We start from the raw sequence: 21,370 nt of genomic DNA, 5'->3' as shown, positions 1-21,370 counted from the left end.
GGTTTAGGAATTAATCATGAATATCACAGACTTGATATGACAAATGGAAAGGTCACGGGATGACATCCCTACCAATTTCCAGGTGCCTTCTCCTATAAATATGGAGACCCTGGGAATTGATAGGGGTTGGAAAAAATAGTCTTGTAAGAACTATATATTTTGTAAACCAATTACCCAGAAAAGATCAATAATATTGACTAGTGGAGTAGAAGGATTTTAACCTTCGAACCACTTAAAAACGTGTTCAAGGTCACCTAGTTCTTTTCACAAAGATTTCATATCTGCGGCGGTTCTACTTTTAAGTACTAATCTCTTTCTCTTCTTCTCTTAATTACCTGTTGCCGAAGAACCGCGTCAACAGTATGGTATCAATTTGCCTAACCATTCGTGTTGGATTGGCAAGAGGTCTGCAATCTCACAATATTGCGTCTTCCCACCAAACTGTAAAATTAATAAATATAAATTAATTTCATAGATTATCGATAGCAAATAAATTATAAAAAATGAACTTACTTTTTCTTTTAGGGTAGTCATTGCATTTGATGCCTGTACTGTAAGTCTCTAATGTACTTCAAGACATAAAAACCACATTCATGACTTTGTGGTTGTCTTGGACATGTAACATTGAATATCTTTGTGGGATTGCCGAGTAATGCATTGGAAGAAGCTCTATAATATGCACTATTTAAAAAGAAAATTATTAACAAAAGTTATTAAAATGTAGTAACATGTAATATTTGTTGCATATTAAGAAATATTTTAAAAAATTTAAAACTTACCTCATTATCATTGAATCAATTTCTTCTGGACGTTTGTGTGATTTCAATGGATCTAAGAACACGATTTTTCCTTTTGGCATAGCAATCACCAACATCCAATGTTCCCTAAAATAAGAAGCGTATGTTAAGTAAAATAATTAAATTTTTAATATATGACTAATCAAATAAAAAAAATTTACACTATTTCTTACCGTATGTTCCAAGGTATAAAGTAAAGTTGACCAACTCTATCCATGGTCATCAACCAATTCGCCAAGTCAATGGTTGATCGCTCTACATCGTTAACATTATTAATGCTAAGACGTTCAATGTCATAAAACTTGTAATAGACACGCTGATTTGGAAATAGAGACTCCCAAATGCATCTGCAAAATTTTCTTTAGTGTTAAATATTTTGAAAAATTTCGGCAGAGTTTCCCCTATAAATAGGACTTCCCAAACCTGTAAACATTCAATGTCTATGAAAATTTTCAACAGATCACAGAGCAGTACTCATAACTGATTCTAAATTCCTATCATTCCAAAGAATTAGTTTAAGGGATACCTTAATCCGAATATCATTGTTGAGCCTCCAATCATATGCAAGGTAGCAACTTGTTCCACATCCTCTGAAGTTAGGAATATCGACTCGCGATTCATGAATGTTGGGTCCACTGGAATGGAGACGACTGAGTTTATTCCCTTAACTCTGCAAAATTCTCTCACCATAAACTGAAGGCTAACATGGATGCGATTCATGATGTGATCGGCAAATGGTTGGCCTTCGGTCAGAGTGTTTTCTGGATTGATGTGAGACCCAGCTGATGACAGATGCGGGCTAGTCATAGGAGGTTTTGACATATCCTTGGATGAACTTTTTGACATAGGAGGTTTCTTTCTTAGAGGACCCTACACAACATCAAGTTAAAATAATATTAAAATACTGGACCAACAAATATTTTAATAGGTAACAAATTAAAGAATTCGTTTATACCTGGTCAGTCATAATTAAATCTTTTGGCCAAGGAAGAAATGTGTCATAAGTATCTCGAACATAGTGTATCTCCCCAACAGAACATGGGATTTCAGCATCCTCTTGTAACATTTTGGTGACTCGCACCCTCGCATATTCGTCTGTCAGTTGAACACCATGAATAGTCAGTGGACCCACCCCATCAATGATAACACCCTCTGCCACCACATTATGAATATTATCCGAACAAAGTAACACATCCTGCATGTACGGTGTGTCATCCTGCATGTGCGGTGTGTGGTATTCTTCGTCGCTCTGCTCGTCATCATTGTCGTGTTCATCCATATCATCTAACCCACCTGCTTGTTTAGCTTTTTCCTCCTCTAAAGCTTTAAGTTCTGCTTTGAGCCTCGCAATTTCTGCATCTTTCTTACTAACAACATCAGCCATTTCTGTTGCTATTTTTGGTTTTCTTCCAAAGACGGACGAAATCTTCGCAAACGACCTACAATAATCAACCAAATTTATTTTAAAACTAAAATATTATAGAATTAAGTTAAATGCAACAAATAAAAAATAATATCATACCCAAGTGCTCTAACACGCCCTGGGTGCTCAGGTGTCCCTAAAGCTTGCGTTAATATGTCATTCCGACCCTTTGCAATGATTTCTCCACTACTAACTTTTTCTTTCAGCTCATTCTGTGGAACAAACCAGTGGTCACTTATATTAGTGACTTAGAAGAACTTTATCATTCCTAAATTACTTTAAAATACTTGCTTGAAACCACTTACAATTCTTGCTTCAATTTGTTTGTCCAAATCTGTAACAAGAACCTTCCTCTTTTCTCGTGCTCTTATCCATACTTGGTACCGTTCTACATCTGCCACACCTAGTTCAGTTTTCTACAACATACAACAATTAATTAAAGTTGGTGAGTGCAATATTCTTCATAACAAGTTGATAGTTATAAAATAGTGATGCGAATTACTTACCAGGTCCTCTCTAACATTGGCAAGCCCTCTACGAGATGTACGATGCCTCGAAGTATATTTGAGAGCTCTTTCACGTTGTGCTTCCCGCAAAGCCTACATTAAATAGGTAACAATAAGTTTTTAAGCAATTATTAGTATTTCAAAACTAATAAATCATATACATAATAGATATACACAATAGTACCATAAACTCAGGAGATAAACGGTGGCTAACAAATGTCCTCCAATCTTCTAGGTCAAGTTCTGGATATTTCTTAGGAAGGATTTGGAGTTCATCTATCAGACCGTCTTCTGCCAAAGGGTAGATGTAGTCACTAGTGATGTTGGTCTTAAAATCTCTCATCATTCTTCCCGCACTTTTCATTAATTCTGGTTTCCAATTTTCTGGAATGTTAAAGGCACCCTGAAATAGAAAGAAAATGATTAATGAAATGCAAATTAATTCATGAAAATGATCAATATATTAAAGTAATTAAAATATTCATAAAATATTTTCTTACATATACATCCTCCCATATTCTATTCTTCAATTCTTGTGGGACTTGTCTCCAATCCTTATAATTGAGAGAGACCGTTCTCCTAGTTTTAACTCCAAGGTATGATTGCATCTCACTATATGCTTTCCCTATAGGTTGACCTTTATCATTAAACTGAATATTTCTCTTTATTCCCTTAGCTTTTTGATTATTGATATTGTTCTTCTTTGTTGGGCCTCGCCTATTTGGTGTGTTCTCCCCTTCAGAAATTGTCATCTGCACATAAACAAGAATTAACGTTACAATTATGACATAAATAAATACATATTTAACATAAAAATGAATTCATTACTCACTGGACACATTTTCTTTTCTTTTTTCTTTTCTTGGTTGATCCACAATCTACCCATATTCCGTCTCTAATATCATTTCTAATATATTCCCCATCATCATCAACTTCATGGAAATCATGGATTTTCTCAACTTGCTCATGTATTGGTTGTCCAACAATAAAATTGTCATGGAACAAATCATCGTTTTCTTCGTCATTTTCATCTTCTATAAACTGCCTTTCTGGGGTTCGTAAAACAACTGACCATTTATCATCAGCAGGATCAGTTATGTAAAACACTTGTTTTGCTTGGGTAGCCATGATGAAAGGATCATTCTTGTGACCTTTCTTACTTAAATCAACCAAAGTGAATCCAAGTTCATCAATTCTAACCCCAACATTGTTGTCCACCCAAGAACACTTGAGCAGAGGAATTTGAAATAAGGAATAATCAAGCTCCCATATTTCTTCAACAACCCCATAATATGCCATAGTACCAGCAACTGGATTATTGTCTTTTGCACTAGCGAAATGCACTGCTTCTGCCACAATACTTACTCCACTATTTTGAACCATTCGAGCATCATCTCGTGACTTTGTGTGAAATCGTTTTCCTCCAACAATGTAAGCATTGTGCTTTATTACATGAACACTTGGTCCAAATGATATGCGTTTTAACTCTGTCGACACTCCATGGTTTTCTTCTCCCAACCTTGCTAGAATAATATTTTTCAACCATCGACTAAATGTTTTATTGTGCTCATCTATAATCCATTTCTGTTTATTTTTAACCTTGTTGGGAATCATTGATTGTAATAACTCCATGTGCTCACTACAATACAAAATACAACATATTAAAATTTCAATTATACATAAAAATGAGTATAATGTTTATTAAATCTATAACTTACGTTATATAGGGTTGAACTTCGGGATTGTTTTCCAACACAACTAAATGAGCTTGATCTAATTCTGCACGAGATATGGTCACTACTGTTCCTTTCCCTCGTAATCCTCTATCAACTCCATCCGAGTTATTCAGTGGTTTGCTAATTCCGATTGTGTCGATTCCAACCATGTACTCTGAACAAAATTCCACAGCTTCTTCAGCTAAATAACACTCAACCATACAAGCTTCAGGGCGATGGTGATTACGTACATATCCTTTCAACACCTTCATATTCCTTTCAAATGGATACATCCATCTCGCCCAAACTGGCCCACACAACTTGGCTTCTCTTACTAAATGGACCATCAAATGTATCATGATGTCAAAAAATGATGGTGGAAAATATTTTTCAAGCTTGCATAAGGTTTCAACTATTTCATCATGCAATGCATTCAACTTCTTCATTTCCAATTCTTTTCCGCATAGTTGATTAAAGAAGATGCACACACTTGTCACACTATCTCTAACTCTTTTTGGTAAAACTGACCGAATGGCAATTGGAAGTAATTGTTGCATTAATATATGACAATCATGTGATTTCATTCCAATTAACTTCAAATCTTCCATAGACACCAAGTTTCGAACATTCGATGAGTAACCATCAGGCACTTTCATCCCTGCCAATGATTGGCATACGGCTTGCTTCTCTTCTTTAGACAATGTAAAACAAGCAGGAGGCAAATATGTGCGAGCCCCCTTTTCTTCAGGTGCCAAGCGGTGTCTTATACCCATTTCAACAAGATCTAAACGACTAGACAAACCATCTTTGGTTTTACCTGGGATATCAAGTAATGTACCGATTATACTTTCACATACATTTTTTTCTATGTGCATGACATCCAAGCAATGTCTAACGAGTAAATATTTCCAGTAAGGAAGTTGAAAGAAAATTGATTTTCTTTGAAAACATCCATTGACTAATTTGTTTTTATTCTTCTTCCCATACCTAAAGTCAACTTTTTCTACTTCCTTAAGAATTTGCTCACCTGACAATGGCAAAGGAGCAATGTCTCGTTCCACAGTACCGTCAAATGCTTTTTTTTTATTTCTGTCAGGATGACTTAAATGCAAATATCGTCTATGACCCATATAACACATTTTGCGTCCATTTGACAAGCGACGGGCCCTTGTGTTGGTGCAACAAATTGGACAAGCTTGGTAACCTTTTGTGCTTAAACCTGATAGGTTACCATATGCTGGAAAATCATTAACAGTCCATAACAACACCGCTTTCAAATTAAACACTTCTTTTTTAAAACCATCATATGCCTCAACACCATTTTCATACAACTCTTTCAAATCATCAATTAATGGTGCCAAGTAAACATCGATATCATGTCCTGGTTGTTTTGGGCCCGAAATCATTAATGAAAGCATCATGAACTTCCTTTTCATCACCAACCAAGGAGGAAGATTGTACATAACCAGGAAGACAGGCCATGAACTATGCCTACTACTAAGAGATCTATGCGGGTTTACTCCATCAGCAGCTAAACCAAGACGAAGATGTCTTGGTTCATTTTTGAATTCTGTATTGATATAATCTACCTTCTTCCAGGCCTGTGAATCTGCAGGATGCCGGAGTTTACCATCTTTCACTCGTCCAGTTTCGTGCCATATTAAGTTCTTAGAGTGTTCTGCACTTCGATATAATCGCTTCAGCCGCGAAATCAAAGGTAAGTACCATAGCACTTTCTGAGGAATAAGTTTCCTAATCTCTTTACTTTTGTTAGGTTTGTACCGTGATAAACCACATTCTGGGCAAGCATCCATGTCTGCATACTCCTTACGATATAAAATACAATCATTCGGACATGCATGAATCTTCTCATACTTCAACCCTATCAAACTTAATGTTTTCTTTACTTCATATGTAGACTCCGGAAAACAATTTTCTAGCGGCAAAATCTCCTTGAAAGCAGCTAAAAATTGACTGAAACACTTATCACTAACTCCATTTTCTGCTTTTATGTTATAAAATTTAACCATTGTGGGCAATCTTAGTTTATTGCAACCACTGAACAATTGTCTGTCTGCATCTCTAACCATACTATCAAATTTTTCTGGATTATGAAAAAACTCTTCTTGTGCTTCATCAAGCAATTCTATAGGATGATCATCAAAATCATTACTCTCAAAATCATCTACACCTCGCCTACCTAATGGATATGGGTCATCATTTAATAATTCTCCATGCCAATACCATTTACTATAACTCATATCAAATCCCCGACAAAATACATGATCCTTTATCATGGTAATATTCCCCTTTACTCCATTACCACAATCGATACAAGGACAACGAATTTTTTGTGGATCACTACAATTCTTTAGGCAAAACTCTAAAAATTTGTTGAATCCATCTTGAAATTGTGATGTTTCTCTCCTCTCAAGCATCCATGATTTATCCATACTAATAACAATATTCAATTCCTAATAAGTTAGAAAAAAAACTTATATTAGGTTCTAGTCTTATAAATTTTTTAAAAAATTCGGCAGAGTATCCTCTGTTTCTATAGCATACCGTAATTTCATAATTACCTATAAAATCAATACAAACAAACACAATAATCAAGCATATATGAATCCATCATTATAAGGTTCTAGTCTTATAAATTTTTTAAAAAATTCGGCAGAGTATCCTCTGTTTCTATAGCATACCGCAATTTCAAAATTTCCTATAACAACAATACAAACAAACAAAATAATCAAGCATAAATCAATTCATCCTTATATCACCACAGCACGCAAATTTCCCAGAGCCTACTTCACTAATTTTCAAACATAACTTTCACTAAATCTAATATGCATGATTACATTAGTCTTATCTTTATACATAAATCTTATAGTAATATAAATACAAAAAATAACTAACCTTCAATATTAATCTTCAATGCACCCGAAATGAACAACAAAGTTCACCACTCAATCAACGACCCTACTAAAACATTACATAATTAGTAAACTACATAATTAATTATCAAATTAATAAATAAAAAAAATCAAACTAGTTAATGAAACTAATGAACAACACTTTGATCATCTTCAAGTTATTTTTTTTCAAATATTTAAAAAACAAATTTATCTATTGTAAAAATTTCTAAAACTAACTAATATGCATATATATATATATATTTATAATAAACCTAATTTTTATCACATTATTTAAACTAACAAAATAAACAAATAATTATAAAAATTAATAAAATATTAATTATATTAATTTTAAATTCGGAATAATAAAAAAAATTAAAAAAAACATGGAAAATTAAAAAATTATCATCAAAACCACATTTTAGTAATCTATACCTGTTTTGAAGCTCAAAATCCCATTGCAATGTCAAAAATCCGGCCAAAATCCGGCAAGAAACACCATTTTCAAATGGAGAAAAAACCCACGGCCAAATGCCTTTTTTTCTCTAAAAAAAAAAAAAAAAAAGATTTTTGGACTATATTTCGGTTTATAGGGTAGAAATATTGCAAGAAATAAAGAAAAAACAAAAAAAAAAAAGGCTTGGAGAATCAAAATGGGTGTTGGCTCACGGTGGTTAATGGAGGTTTTGGGGGTTTCTTTTTGCACAGAGGGGAGAGAGGTTTTGAGAAGATGACCGTTCGGGTCTAGGGAAGGGACATATAAAGGACTTTTAACTTCGGTTTTTGGTAAAAACCGAAGTAGAAAGTGGACTTTCCACTTCGGTTTTTACCAAAAAACCGAAGTTAAAGGTCCTTAAGTTATACCCGTTGGAGACTTTTAACTTCGGTTTTTTGGTAAAAACCGAAGTGGAAAGTCCACTTTCTACTTCGGTTTTTACCAAAAAACCGAAGTGGAAAGTCCACTTTCTACTTCGGTTTTTACCAAAAAACCGAAGTTAAAAGTGCACAAGGGCCGCGTTTGGTTTGGCCAGTTTTTTGCATTTTTACTATCTCTAAACATAATATAAGGGCTTGTGCAAACAAACACGGCCCTCTCCACTATGAATTTTTCACTTCGTTTTTTTAAAAAAGCGAAGTAGTAAGTAATTTTTTTCAGAGCGCCAATTTGAAATGCGAAGTAAAAGAGTTTGAAAATGTTTTTACTTCGCTTTTTTTGTATGCTCACTATAAAAACCGAAGTAAAAACCTATATTTCTAGTAGTGTCAAATAGAGCCCACTGCAACTTTTAATATGAGTTATCCATATGAATTACGAATGCAACCTAATGCAACACAAGGCTAGTCCTAGTGCAAACCACTGCAACTCCTAATGTGAGTTATCCAAATGAATTACGAATGCAACCACATGCAACCTAAAGCAACACATGGCTAGTCCAAGTGCAACCCACTGCAACTCCTAATGTGAGTTATCCATATGAATTAAGAATGCAACCACATGCAACCTAAAGCAACACATGGCTAGTCCAAGTGCAACCCACTGTAACTCCTAATGTGAGTTATCCAAATGAATTACGAATGCAACCACATGCAACCTAAAGCAACACATGGCTAGTCCAAGTGTAACCTACTGCAACTCCTAATGTGAGTTATCCATATGAATTACGAATGCAACCCCATGCAACCTAAAGCAACACATGGCTAGTCCAAGTGCAACTCCTAATGTGAGTTATCCAAATGAATTACGAATGCAACCACATGCAACCTAAAGCAACACATGGCTAGTCCAAGTGCAACCCACAGCAACTCACTGCAACTCCTAATGTGAGTTATACATATGAATTACGAATGCAACCATATGCAACCTAAAGCAACACATGGCTAGTCCAATTGCAACCCACTGCAACTTCTAATGTGAGTTATCCAAATGAATTACGAATGCAACCACATGCAACCTAAAACAACACATGGCTAGTCCAAGTGCAACCCACTGCAACTCCTAATGTGAGTTATCCAAATGAATTACGAATGCGACCACATGCAACCTAAAGCAACACATGGCTAGTCCCAGTGCAACCCGCTGCAACTCCTAATGTGAGCTATCCAAATGAATTACGAATGCAACCACATGCAACCTAAAGCAACACATGGCTAGTCCAACAACTAAAAAAAACTCATACAAATTTTAAGCAACATAATATAAAACTAACACAATATAAAAAATCTTATTTGCAACTAAAGCAACGTGAAATAATATTAGCTAATGTTTATTATTTTATGGTTTTATATTTTTAATATGTTAGCTAACTAGATGAAATAATATTCAAGATATACTAAATTACAACAAAATGATGTTTGTATAAATTTAAGCTTATATTTGAATACTAATGTCAAATAAATCTGGAATGATTCACGTAGTTGTAGCACACGGTACCAAAAACTATATGTGAATCATATAAATATATATATTATATATATACATGATGATAAGATCTGATATGTATGTCATGAAGTTTCTTAATGGAAAGAAAGAAAGAGTATTTACATGTATATTATTTAATAAATGGTGACAGACTAATGAGATTCTTTGTGGCTTGACATTGTAGTTTTTTCTGATGAATTGTCTAGTGCAAACCATAATTTTAGAAGAAAAAAAACTTTAAGTTATATATTTATAAAATAAATCTTTAATTACCGTATAAATAAAATAAAATTATTTGATAAAGATATTAAAGAAAGTATCCCAATTTTTTAATTGATACACAGTTGTCGACAATATCAGTATTTAAGAAGAAACCGTATACTTAGAATTAATAACTTTATTTTATATAGTTTTGCGTCAATTATTAAAAGACCGTATAAATGAATTCTAACTTTTATATTTATGTATTAATGAAAAAATCCCTATATACTACTCTACACTATGACTTTTTCTATTCTTATTTTATTCTATTATTAATTTCTTTTTAAATATTATTGTAATTTATATATATATGTCATGTAACCATATAAATATATATTTATGTCAATGTTGTGTTTAAATGTCATATATATAGAGATTATTGATATAAATATTTATATATATTAAAGAACTCTAATTCATTCTATTATATATTGAAGAAAAAAAAGTCAACTGGTTTTTATTAAAATTATAGACAATATTTTGCCCTAATTTTTTAATACATTTATGTCATACACTATATTAAACATATTTTTTTTTATTTTTATGATATTGTTTATTTATTTAAAATTTATATGATAATTAAAAAATAATAAAAATAAATACATGTTTGAATAATCATATTTCTAACTTTAAAACTAAACAAACGTGAATTGTATATTATTTTTACTTAATATATATATATATAATATGATAATCTTTTTAAACGTAAATCTTAATTTTTATTAAGATTATATATTATTATAATATTTAAATTTATATTAATATAAGTATTAAATATCTAGTTTTATATTAAATATTATTACCATAGCAATATTTGATTTTATATTAATATGATTAGTAAAAAATTATGATTATATATTATTACCATACTAATATTTAAATTTATATTAGTATAATTTATTAAATATATAGTTTTGTACTTATATATTTTGATTAACGTTTCATTTTCATCTTGTTTTCACCTAGTACACAATTAAAACAACGAATAATCTGTATTTATTTTTAGGGTAGGTAAATATTTGGTACCCTATATTTTTGTAAAGTATTATTTTAGTATCTTATGTTTACAATAATGTTTATTTGGTACCTTGTATTTTAAAATCGTACATATTTGGTACCTTGTATTTTAAAATCGTACATATTTGGTAGCCTAAACTCAAATTTAATTAATAAAATTTTACCAATTTAATCAAACTGTTGTCAATTATATAAGTTCCAAATTTAAATTTAATTACTTAATTACATATAACTGATGACGGTTTGATCATATTGACAAAATTTTATCTATCAAATCTGAGTCTAGGGTATCAAATATGTATAATTTTAAAATATATGGTACTATATAAACATTATTGAAAATAAATGACACTAAAATAATACTTTGAAAAAATATAGGTACCAAATAAGTAAATTCGCTTATTTTTATGGAAACTTTTGCACTGCACATGTAAAAATATTTGTGTGCCCTTTAATTAATTAATGCATCCGCCACGGCCACCTAATCATTTTGACAGAGTCATAAACTTTAATCTTCATAGGCTTCTCACTCATATATATAGGGCTATATATATATATATTTCTAGTGATATATTTAATATAGTTTTCCTTCTCTATTGGCTAGCTCTAGCTATAGCTAGTGCTCTTAATTTATTCAAAAGATTCTGAAGTAGTAGCGTTAAGTGGGTTTTATTTTCTTTAATACTATGTTTTATATATTCTTTATTAATACTAAGGTATAATTTGTAAGCAACACAATATTGAAAACTCTTATAACGATAAAAATTATAAGTGCACTAGAGAGACTAGCTGAGAGTTGAGACTTTGCCTGCCACTGGGTATTAATTTGTTAATAATTTATACTTACTTTAATCAATTTTTCCTACTTAATTAGAACAAATTAAGAAGAAGAAAAGAAATGCACACATACGTAAAGAAACTAGGCTGTTTAGCCTTTAGGTGATAACTGCTCGCATCATATGGAATCACGTTAAATATAATATATATATATATAAGTTGTACTATAGGTATATAGCTCTACAGGCATAGAGGCCAGGGTATATATAGCTAGCTAGACATGATATCAACCCCTCCAGATCTTCTTCTCCCCCACACTCATTTTTGTTCATCCAAAATACCATGCATATCAATACAAATCAGATGCTTAGTACTTTATTTATCTATTTATAAAGACAAATATTATTGCTTTGTATTAATCTATATATTGGAATAAATATAAATATCCTGTTAATGACAAAGTTTGGTTAAAAATTAATGGCGTCCAACCTTGGAATGTGCCACATGTTAAACTTACCATACAAGAGACACACATTTCGTGGGATTGTCTCTAAAATGGGTTGGAATTGTTGTGAGCTTTTATGGTGCAATGTACACATACATGTGCCTCTTCTTCAATATGTCGGTTAATATAAAAATATTATTTTTCTTTCATATTAAATAATTTATTAGTAGTTGTTAGCCGCCATTTTAAAAAGGAAAATTTATAATTTATTTTACAGCTCAATCAACTTCTTTTAATTACTTATTATTGCTATTCATCCTTATTGGTCACAACTAATGATTCTTCCTTTGAAAGTTCTATAAAAAGTCAACTTTGTTTGTAGAAGTTTTCTTTGGAAATGGGTGGATTCAAGCGGTCCGGGATTAGTAGCTTGGGAGGACTTGTGTAAGACCAAAAAAGAAGGTGGGTTGGGGTTCAGAAGAACCAAAGAATGGATTGAGGCAGCGATAGGCAAATATGTTTGGGCTATTGAATCTAAAAAGGACACATTATGGGTGAAATGGGTGAATGCAGTGTATATAGGAGAAGAAGATTGGAGGGCCTATGAGGCTCCTCCTTCCAGCAGCTGGTATTGGAAGCAGATTGTAAGAGTGAAGAACAAATTGATGGGGCTGAATGTCTTCCCAAGCTCTGCAACAGGTACATACTTGATTAAAGAGGGATATGCTAGCCTTTGTCCTGAATTTCCAGTGATTAATTGGCAAGGACAAGTGTGGAATAGACTGTCTATACTAAAGCATAGATTTATTTTATGGCTTGTGGTTTTAGATAGATTGAGACTCAAAACTAGATTGTTCACATATAATATTTGTCCAGATGAGGATTGTCCAATTTGTTGACTGAGCAAGGAGACAGGAGAGCATTTATTCTTTATCTGTCAGTTGAGTTATCAGGTGTTGGCTGAAATTAAACAGTGGCTGCATTGGACTACTACTATGGTTAGCGTCCCTGGTTTGTTGCGATGGATTTCTAGAGCAAAACTCAACAGGTTCAGGCGCCAAGTTTTTTCAGCAACACTTGCGGCAACAATATATCACATATGGTGGTGTAGAAATGAAACTCTTTGGAGCATGAAAACTTATACAATTACTGTAGTTGTAAAAAGAATCAAATATGATGTAAAGAGTAGAATCACAAGTATTATGCCCAAAAAAGTGGCAAAACATGATTTAGCAATTGTAAATTAGCAGGCCTATGATAATTGGTGCTACTGAGTTGTAAAGTTTGATAGTAGAATATACTTATCTGATTGAACAAAAAAAAAAAATACTTATTATTGAAAAGAAAATACATATCTAGCTAGCTAGGTTTTTACTGAAATCAGTGGCGCCGATTACTATCTTTTGGTTTGGAATTAAACTTAAGGACCGTTTGACATTATTTATACATACAATGAATGTAAATATATATAATGTATTCTCCTTTAAAGTAGACAATACTAATAATAATAATAATAATAATAATAATAATAATAATAATAATAATAATAATAATAAATAAATAAATCATCACGGAAGAGGTATCATTATAATATAATTAAGAAAATTAAAATGCATTTAGGAGAAAATCTACAGAATCACGTACAAGATTAAGATATTGTATTTTGTCTTGGAGGCAATATTAAATCAAACTTCGTATGAAATAAATAATATTATCGTTTTCTCGTGGTTGGATGGAGCATGTCGGGTAAATTATAGAAAATTGTTTAGTCTTAATATTCTGAGACATGTATATGTGTGTGTTTCGAGGCAGCTGATCCTAGGATTATTCCCTGGAATTTTATACTGCATGTGAAAACCACTTTGTTATTCTCTGGATTCGGTATTGTGTGGACACCTAAACAAAGTTCTTATATACTAGTACACTATATCTATATATATATTTTGCTTTTCAAAATTTTATTGATTATTTTAATATGAGATGAATTTTCTTTTATCCGACTCTATAAATATATATTTCTTTATATCTTAAATTTATTGGAGGAATATTGCTTGCTGTACGCCCTTGAAGTGGTCTTGATTCAAATTTTTTCCTAAACTTAATTTAAATTCTGGACACTAGAACCACCTCATTTACATAAAAGTAATATAATTAATTGTAATATACACAAAATTTATATTAAATAGAAGAAAAGTTTAGATGAAAGAGCCCACAGATTTACATGGTTTGGAAGTACACAACAAAGAGGTTGTTTTCAAGCGTGGGGTCAATAATGGGCCCTTATCCCCCCAGAAAACAGACAAACTGGCCCAATGAAAGGAACTGATAACAGACCCAATTGGGCCTCAGCCCAAAAGAGATGCTAAAGTACGCACATAAATGGAGTGGAGAGTGAAGTGTGGAGAGTGAAGTGAGGAGAGTGTGTTACACTTGCACTTGGTGTTGCCTTCCGGGATATCTTTTCTTGTTTCTTCCTCCCTGTCTACAGGAACTAAGCCAATGATGCAATTGGAGTTTAAAAATAAAATAATACATTCTAATAACATTATTATTATTAGAGAAGAGAAAGACAAAATGAGAATTCTAGGCTAGGCTACTTGATCATTATAATAATAATATTCAATCCAAGTTGCTCCTTTTCACATATGGGATTAATTTTATTAAAAATAAATGAAATTCAAATTTTGTTAGGCCTTGCTTTAATTTTTATAGAAGGAAAGAACAATCGCGCATTAGTCTCTTTATATGTATATGCCTATAAATATATTTATAAATTTCAGTGCAACTTGAAAAATAATGACAAAAATGAAAATCAGAATTGGAGTTATAAAGTAAATCCATTATTCAACACTAAACTCTGCAAAAGGGACCACGTAGAGACATTGTAATATATAGGTAAATGAAATGAAATGAAATGAATTAATGAAATGGATTAGGTCACATCAAGAACATTACATCTTTGTGGTCGTGCACCTATTATATCATTAAGGTCAAGAAACTGAAACCCAACAGTTACTGGCTTTTCGATTGTCCAAGCAGTTCTCTTCTCTCCCCTATGGTCCCTCAATTTTGGACTATACTATATAATATATATATATATATATATATATGTGAATGATACCCATTTCACACGCTAGTAGTAATGGATCACTCTTTTTCACACCTTTTTGTTTTGTCATTGAAACATGCAAGTTTCAAAAGTCTTTATTTTAGGGACCTTAAAAAGAGTAATGGTAAATAAATTAGGAGGATGATAACCAAATACCTTGAGGGAGCTGATGATAACAATTAACAAGTGCTCGTGAACTATTTGATAGATGAACAAGTTTATCTCTCTTTACCAAAACAGTTATACGCAAATGTTGAATTTGATTGCATATTGTTGATTTTATAGCGTAACTAATTATTAGTCTATCATATTATAGTCTATTTGGCAATTATATTGATAGTTATGCAGTTGAAAAGGGGTAGTTCTGCTCAAGTCTGAACAACTTAGTCCATGCTCGTCATGATAGATGTATTTTATTCATAAAAAAGAGGAGAGAGAGAGAGACATGTAAAAAAGATAAATCTGAAGGAGAAGAGATTCGAAAGAGTGGGGGAGGAGAGTGATGCGTAGGGAAGGATCCACACACAACGACAATCCGTGTATTAAAAAAGAGTTAAAAGTCTTTTCTTTCGTCAGAAGTGGGCCCATTACAAGGTGTCTTTCTCTCAATCTTCAATCTACCGTCACCCATCTGACTCCCTGGCCCCTCTCTCCAGCCCACTACTACTCCCCTGACCATTAACCAAAATAAAAAGCTTATTTAATATTTACATTAAAAAAATAAAAACTCAACCTGCTTTTCAACTTAACTCCACAACTTCTATATTTTTGTATTTAAATCCTTATTCCAATAAATATTTGCAATTGTTAGTTAGTCTTTTTTATCTCATTTGTCACAAAACAAACATACATTCAATGAAAACAAACATGTATAGTGAAAATCATATAAGGAAATCTCCAATATTCTCTATTACTTTCTTGACAGAATTTTCAAACCCAAATAAATCTGTCATGTCTAGCTGCATCTGTAGGCACTAAATCTAGTGAAAACTTTGCAAGTCTATAAAACTTCAGGGCATACTCTGTGACTGTCATATTGCCCTGCACTAACCCCACAAACTCATTCACTTTTGCCGCCCTAACGGCAATATTAGAGTACTTCTAGCTGAACAAGTCTCAGAACCCATCCCAACTCAGCGTAGAAACATCTTTGGTCTGTGATTTCCCACCAAATGCGGGCATCCTCTCTAAACATATAGGTGGCACAGGCCACCCTGTCATTACCTTCCACCCTCATGACATCCAAGATAGATCATACTCATCCACTATTTGCCATTTAGTGGATCTGATCCTCCCTCAAAAGTTGGAGGATGCTGCCTCCTAAACTGCTCATATAGTGGCTCCCACTTGTTCCCAACCTTAGGTGCCTATACGATTGATGTCACAACAGGTGGCACAATAGGTGTAGCACTCCCTGACGGAGCCTGGTGTCTCAGTAAGCGAATCTGCTCTTCTTGACTTTGTAACCGAGCTTGCATGTCTGCAGATATTTGTTGCCAATTCTCAGGGACTGGCGGAGGGTTCTGGCCCTGGTCATCATCTCTAGCCTCAGACCCTGTGCCAGCTAGTCGTATAGATCGCCTTGGACACATAGCTATCCAAGTTTATCTGCAATCAACGACTTGGCGGTCAGACAATGATGACAGGGTAACAATCTTTCCATGGTCCACCGTTGGAACTCAACCAACCACAAGCAATCAAGGTGCAAATAATCATTTCAATATTCACTCACATGCAACAACGATGCTAATAAGCATGCCTCAATATCATCACACAGTAGTCAAGGGCCAGGCCCTATCAGTACCTCACACTCCCTATTAATCATGTATTAATCATGTAGTAAAGCATTTATATTTCATTCCAACACTTAAGCATATAATCACATGTATACAATTACCAAACCCTAAGTCGAGCTTGTCTTTAGCGGTGAGTGTACATGTCCAGCCAGTCTTCAGGAACCCTTAAACATATACCTCTCTGATACCAAGTTATAACGCCCTAGATAACCAAGACCGCTACACTATGTATTTAAAATAGTGTAAGACTTGCTAATCAAGTCATTTAAATAAAAATGTGATCCTAAAGTTATAATCAGGTTAAGGTTAAAATGTTTTGATCACAAATGGTTAATTTTCATTAAAAGGAGATGTTTGGCACATGGGATCCCAAAAACAGGGTTTAAAAGACAATTTACAAACTTTCAAAAGTTATATACAATCAGTGGCCACTCTAATGGAAAAATACAAATTTTTGGCTTCTATCCCTATACTTTCCCTCGACTGTGGTGGATAAGCAGCTGACAATGTACACCTCGCCCCCAGAGCTCTCCAACTCATGGTTGGTCCAGCTTACCCTTGCTTTTACCTGCACCACGTAGCACCCGTGAGCTAAGGCCCAGCAAAAAAACTATAGCAATAAAACATAATCAATGACGATAATAAATTAATTCACAAGACAGTTAACCAGATATTTAACAAGCCACAACATCAAGCTAACAACAATATACATTTATATTCAATAGTTTATCTCAATCAATACACAATACTCAAGGTTGACGCCCTTAGGCTGCAATCTCTGTTTAATCCACTGACTCCGGCTCGCTTAGGTCGAGTCCAGCATTTATCTAGCTGACCCCAGCTCATAGTGGCTGAGCCGCATCCTGTACACAAATTATCAGCCCCCGAAACTCTTAGGTCGTTCATTTCATGCTCACATGGCATTATCACAGTTATACAACGTATGTATTCAAATACATGGAATCTCAGTCCCGACATAGCCACACAAGGGTGCAGTTTTCTTACCTTTAATTCTGAACGGAGATAATGGAATGGTCCTGAGCACGATCCTCAGTCCTGAGCCTTGGCAATAAACCTAGTCACAGTATCCAATGGTTCATTTTTAACTTCCAATCCAAATAAATACTCAGGAGACAGAAACTAGCCTCCGAGACCTCAATTTCTACTAAATCGGGTAGTAGAAATTGTCACGAGCACCTAGGTTTGAACCCCCGAGCCTTATCGATTCTAGAAACCATTCTAAGGCTAAAATCCCAAGGCAGGTCGCAACCTGTCCTAGTTGGTCGCGACTTGCCCCCAATTCAGAGAGCAAGGACCCAAACCAGAGGGGAGGTGGATTGCGAATTGGCTCTCTTGAGCACGGCACACCCCCATCTCAAAGAGCAAACCTAGGCCAAAATGGCCACACGCACCGCGACGCCTCAAGGCTGGGTCGCACCACACCCCTTCGAGCCCAAAATACTGGGTTCCTTCCACACATTTCCCAGCCAATTTTCCCCAACACTTCACCTAAACAAGCCTCCCCAATTCACAACCAGGTCAGCTACAAATTAAGGCTTTTGATTACTCAATAAAACACAAAACCATAGCTATATTACTAAAGCTAATACTCTAATTCAGCAGCAATTCTCTACCCAAAACCCAGTCTAAAACCATCCAAATAATTAGAATCTTTCTTAACATAACAAAGAACAAGAACTTACCTTCGCTATGATTGAATCTCCCACCAGCTTTCAATCTTCTAACCTTGAGCTTAAACCCCAAAGCTCCTTAGTTGAATTCCTTGGTTAAGAGCTTCAATTCCTCCAGACCTCCCAGTAAAATTCCCTTTAAACCCTTCCTTTAGCTTTTCCCACACCAAGCACAATGAGAGAGTGAGAGAGAGAATACGTGGGAGAGAAAGAGGAGAGTTTGTAATATTTCCTAAAAATTCTACTGACTTCTAAACCTGAGTATATCTCTAATGTCTAAACAAAAGACATTTTTGCCCTTCTAAGGTCACTAGTCCTTAAGTTGTTCCTAGGGGTAAAATTGTCACTTTCCTCAGTCCCCGCTAATTCCTCATATGTTTCTAATATTTACCCACTAATCACGTCATCCAATTAATTACCAATTATTTACTCAATGTCCAATACTTTCCAAATTATTCTCTAAATTCCCAGAAATACCCCTAGGCCTCACCCGAGCCGGGTATTGAACCCCGCTGTGACTATTTTGCCAATCCGCTCACTAGGACCGTCTCGAGCCATATGTTGCACATATATCCACATAATAATGTGGTCTCAACAATTTATCACATATAATCATATTTATGCCCTTAACGGGCCAAAATTACAAATATGCCCTTATAAGCTATAAATGGCCCACATGAATATCTAATATTCACAAATATGCTTGTCACATAGTCATATAATCATATTAATCATGCATGCCACATACTCATGCATTAAACCATTAAATCACACATATACCAATTATGCCCTCCCGGCACACTAATCAAGGCCCTTAAGCCTTATTAGTGATTTTGGGTCGTTATATTTCAGTATGTGCTTGACCACTATCCAATGTTCCCTTCCTTGGTTTGACAATTATCTACTCACAACTCCCACTGCATGACATATGTCTGATCTAGTGCACAACATAGCATACATTAGACTTTCAATTGCGGATGCATAAGGAATCCTTCTCATATCATCTTCCTCTTCAGAAGTTTGTGGAGATTGCTTCTTAGAATGATGGATTCCATGTCGGGATGGTAAACGCCCTTTCTTTGAATCTGTCATAGAGAAATGCTTAAGCACCTTATCTATGTAAGCTGCTTGAGAACGAGCCAAAGTTTTATTCTTTCTATCCCTCAAAATCTAAATACCAGGAACATAACTTGCTTCACCTAAGTCATTCATCTGGAATTGAGTTCCCAACCAGTTCCTTATGTCTAATAATTTCTTGACACTTTCCAATGAGCAAGATATCACCCACATAGAGAATCAAGAATGCCACAATGTTGTTCTCCTTGAGTTGGTAAATGTAGGGCTCATCAACATTCTTCTCAAAACAATAGGTTTTAATGATTTCATTAAATCTTAGATACCATGAACATGAAGCTTGCTTAAGTCTGTAAATGGACTTATTCAACTTGCATACTTTCTTTTCTTGTCTAGTTACTTTAAACGCTTATGGTTGATCCATATAAATGGTTTGATTTAGGTTCATGTTAAGGAACGTTGTAACACCCTGGATAGCCAAGACCATTACACTGTGTATTTTAAATAGTGCTGGACTTGTTAATCAAGTCATTTGGACATAAACGTGTTACTAGAAGTAATTAACGGATTAGGAATATTTACTTTCATTAAAAAGTTTAAGTTCATACATGGGATTTCAAAATAAACATTTAAAAATTCATTTACAACTCAAAAGGGTGGTTACAACACAAGCCGGCCTAAGCAACAAAATTAGGGTTTAACCCTAGTTCCTCTGGGATTCCCCGACTGTGGTGGTCGAGCAAGCTGCATATATACACACCACCACTGAAGCTCTCCAACTCATGGCTGGTCCAGCTTCTATTTTCCCTTACCTGCACCACATAGAACTCGTGAGCGAAGGCTCGGCAAGAAAACTTTAACATGCTCATAAGAAGTTAATAACATATTATAGAATCATAAATAGCATGCCTAGCAGTAATAACCTTACTCGTGCATGCCTTCAATCCATATAAATGACTATAAAGTCACATCGGGGCCCGTTGCCCTAGATAAGTGACTCTAGAGTCACCTCGGGGCCCGTTGCCCTATTTCTGTATAACCAGCTTAGGGCTGGCCAAGCGTACTTGGTACTTTATTTTCCAAGCAACCATAGGGTCAGTCAAGAGTATACCACGCTCTTGGATAGGCCTAACCATATCATCCAACGCTTAGCCCGCTATTGCTGCCCTTGACTTATAAGTCAAGGCTTCCAATCATATAATACAGACAAGCATAAATCATTTAACAATTATCCAGATACAGAGCACTCACTCGTGATTAATAAAATAATCATAGTCATGCTCATTCATAGTGGCCCAAGCCCTAATCATTATTCAGGGTGAAGTTTTCTTACCTTTGGTCCAAGAACTGGGTAAATAGAAATGACCCTCGAGCACGATCCCCTTGTGAGCCCTAGTGGTACCCTATTCACAACCATAATAAAGT

The 21,370-nt window shown here is 34.2% G+C and overlaps 1 long non-coding RNA gene across 1 annotated transcript; it reads right to left on the bottom strand.

Moving 5' to 3' along the window:
• Positions 1-1,958: 1,958 nt before the first annotated feature.
• On the bottom strand, positions 1,959-3,123 carry LOC133832143 (uncharacterized). The gene is made up of 4 exons (XR_009892567.1): positions 2,727-3,123; positions 2,526-2,636; positions 2,320-2,432; positions 1,959-2,236 (listed from the first exon to the last, which is right to left on the bottom strand). It is a non-coding gene; the product is annotated as an uncharacterized LOC133832143 (long non-coding RNA).
• Positions 3,124-21,370: the final 18,247 nt, after the last annotated feature.

This window comes from Humulus lupulus, chromosome 1 (assembly GCF_963169125.1).
Source record: "Humulus lupulus chromosome 1, drHumLupu1.1, whole genome shotgun sequence".
NCBI classification, from domain to species: domain Eukaryota; kingdom Viridiplantae; phylum Streptophyta; class Magnoliopsida; order Rosales; family Cannabaceae; genus Humulus; species Humulus lupulus.
Note: the sequence above shows the minus strand (reverse complement) of the source record. Positions and strands in the feature narration are given on the sequence as shown.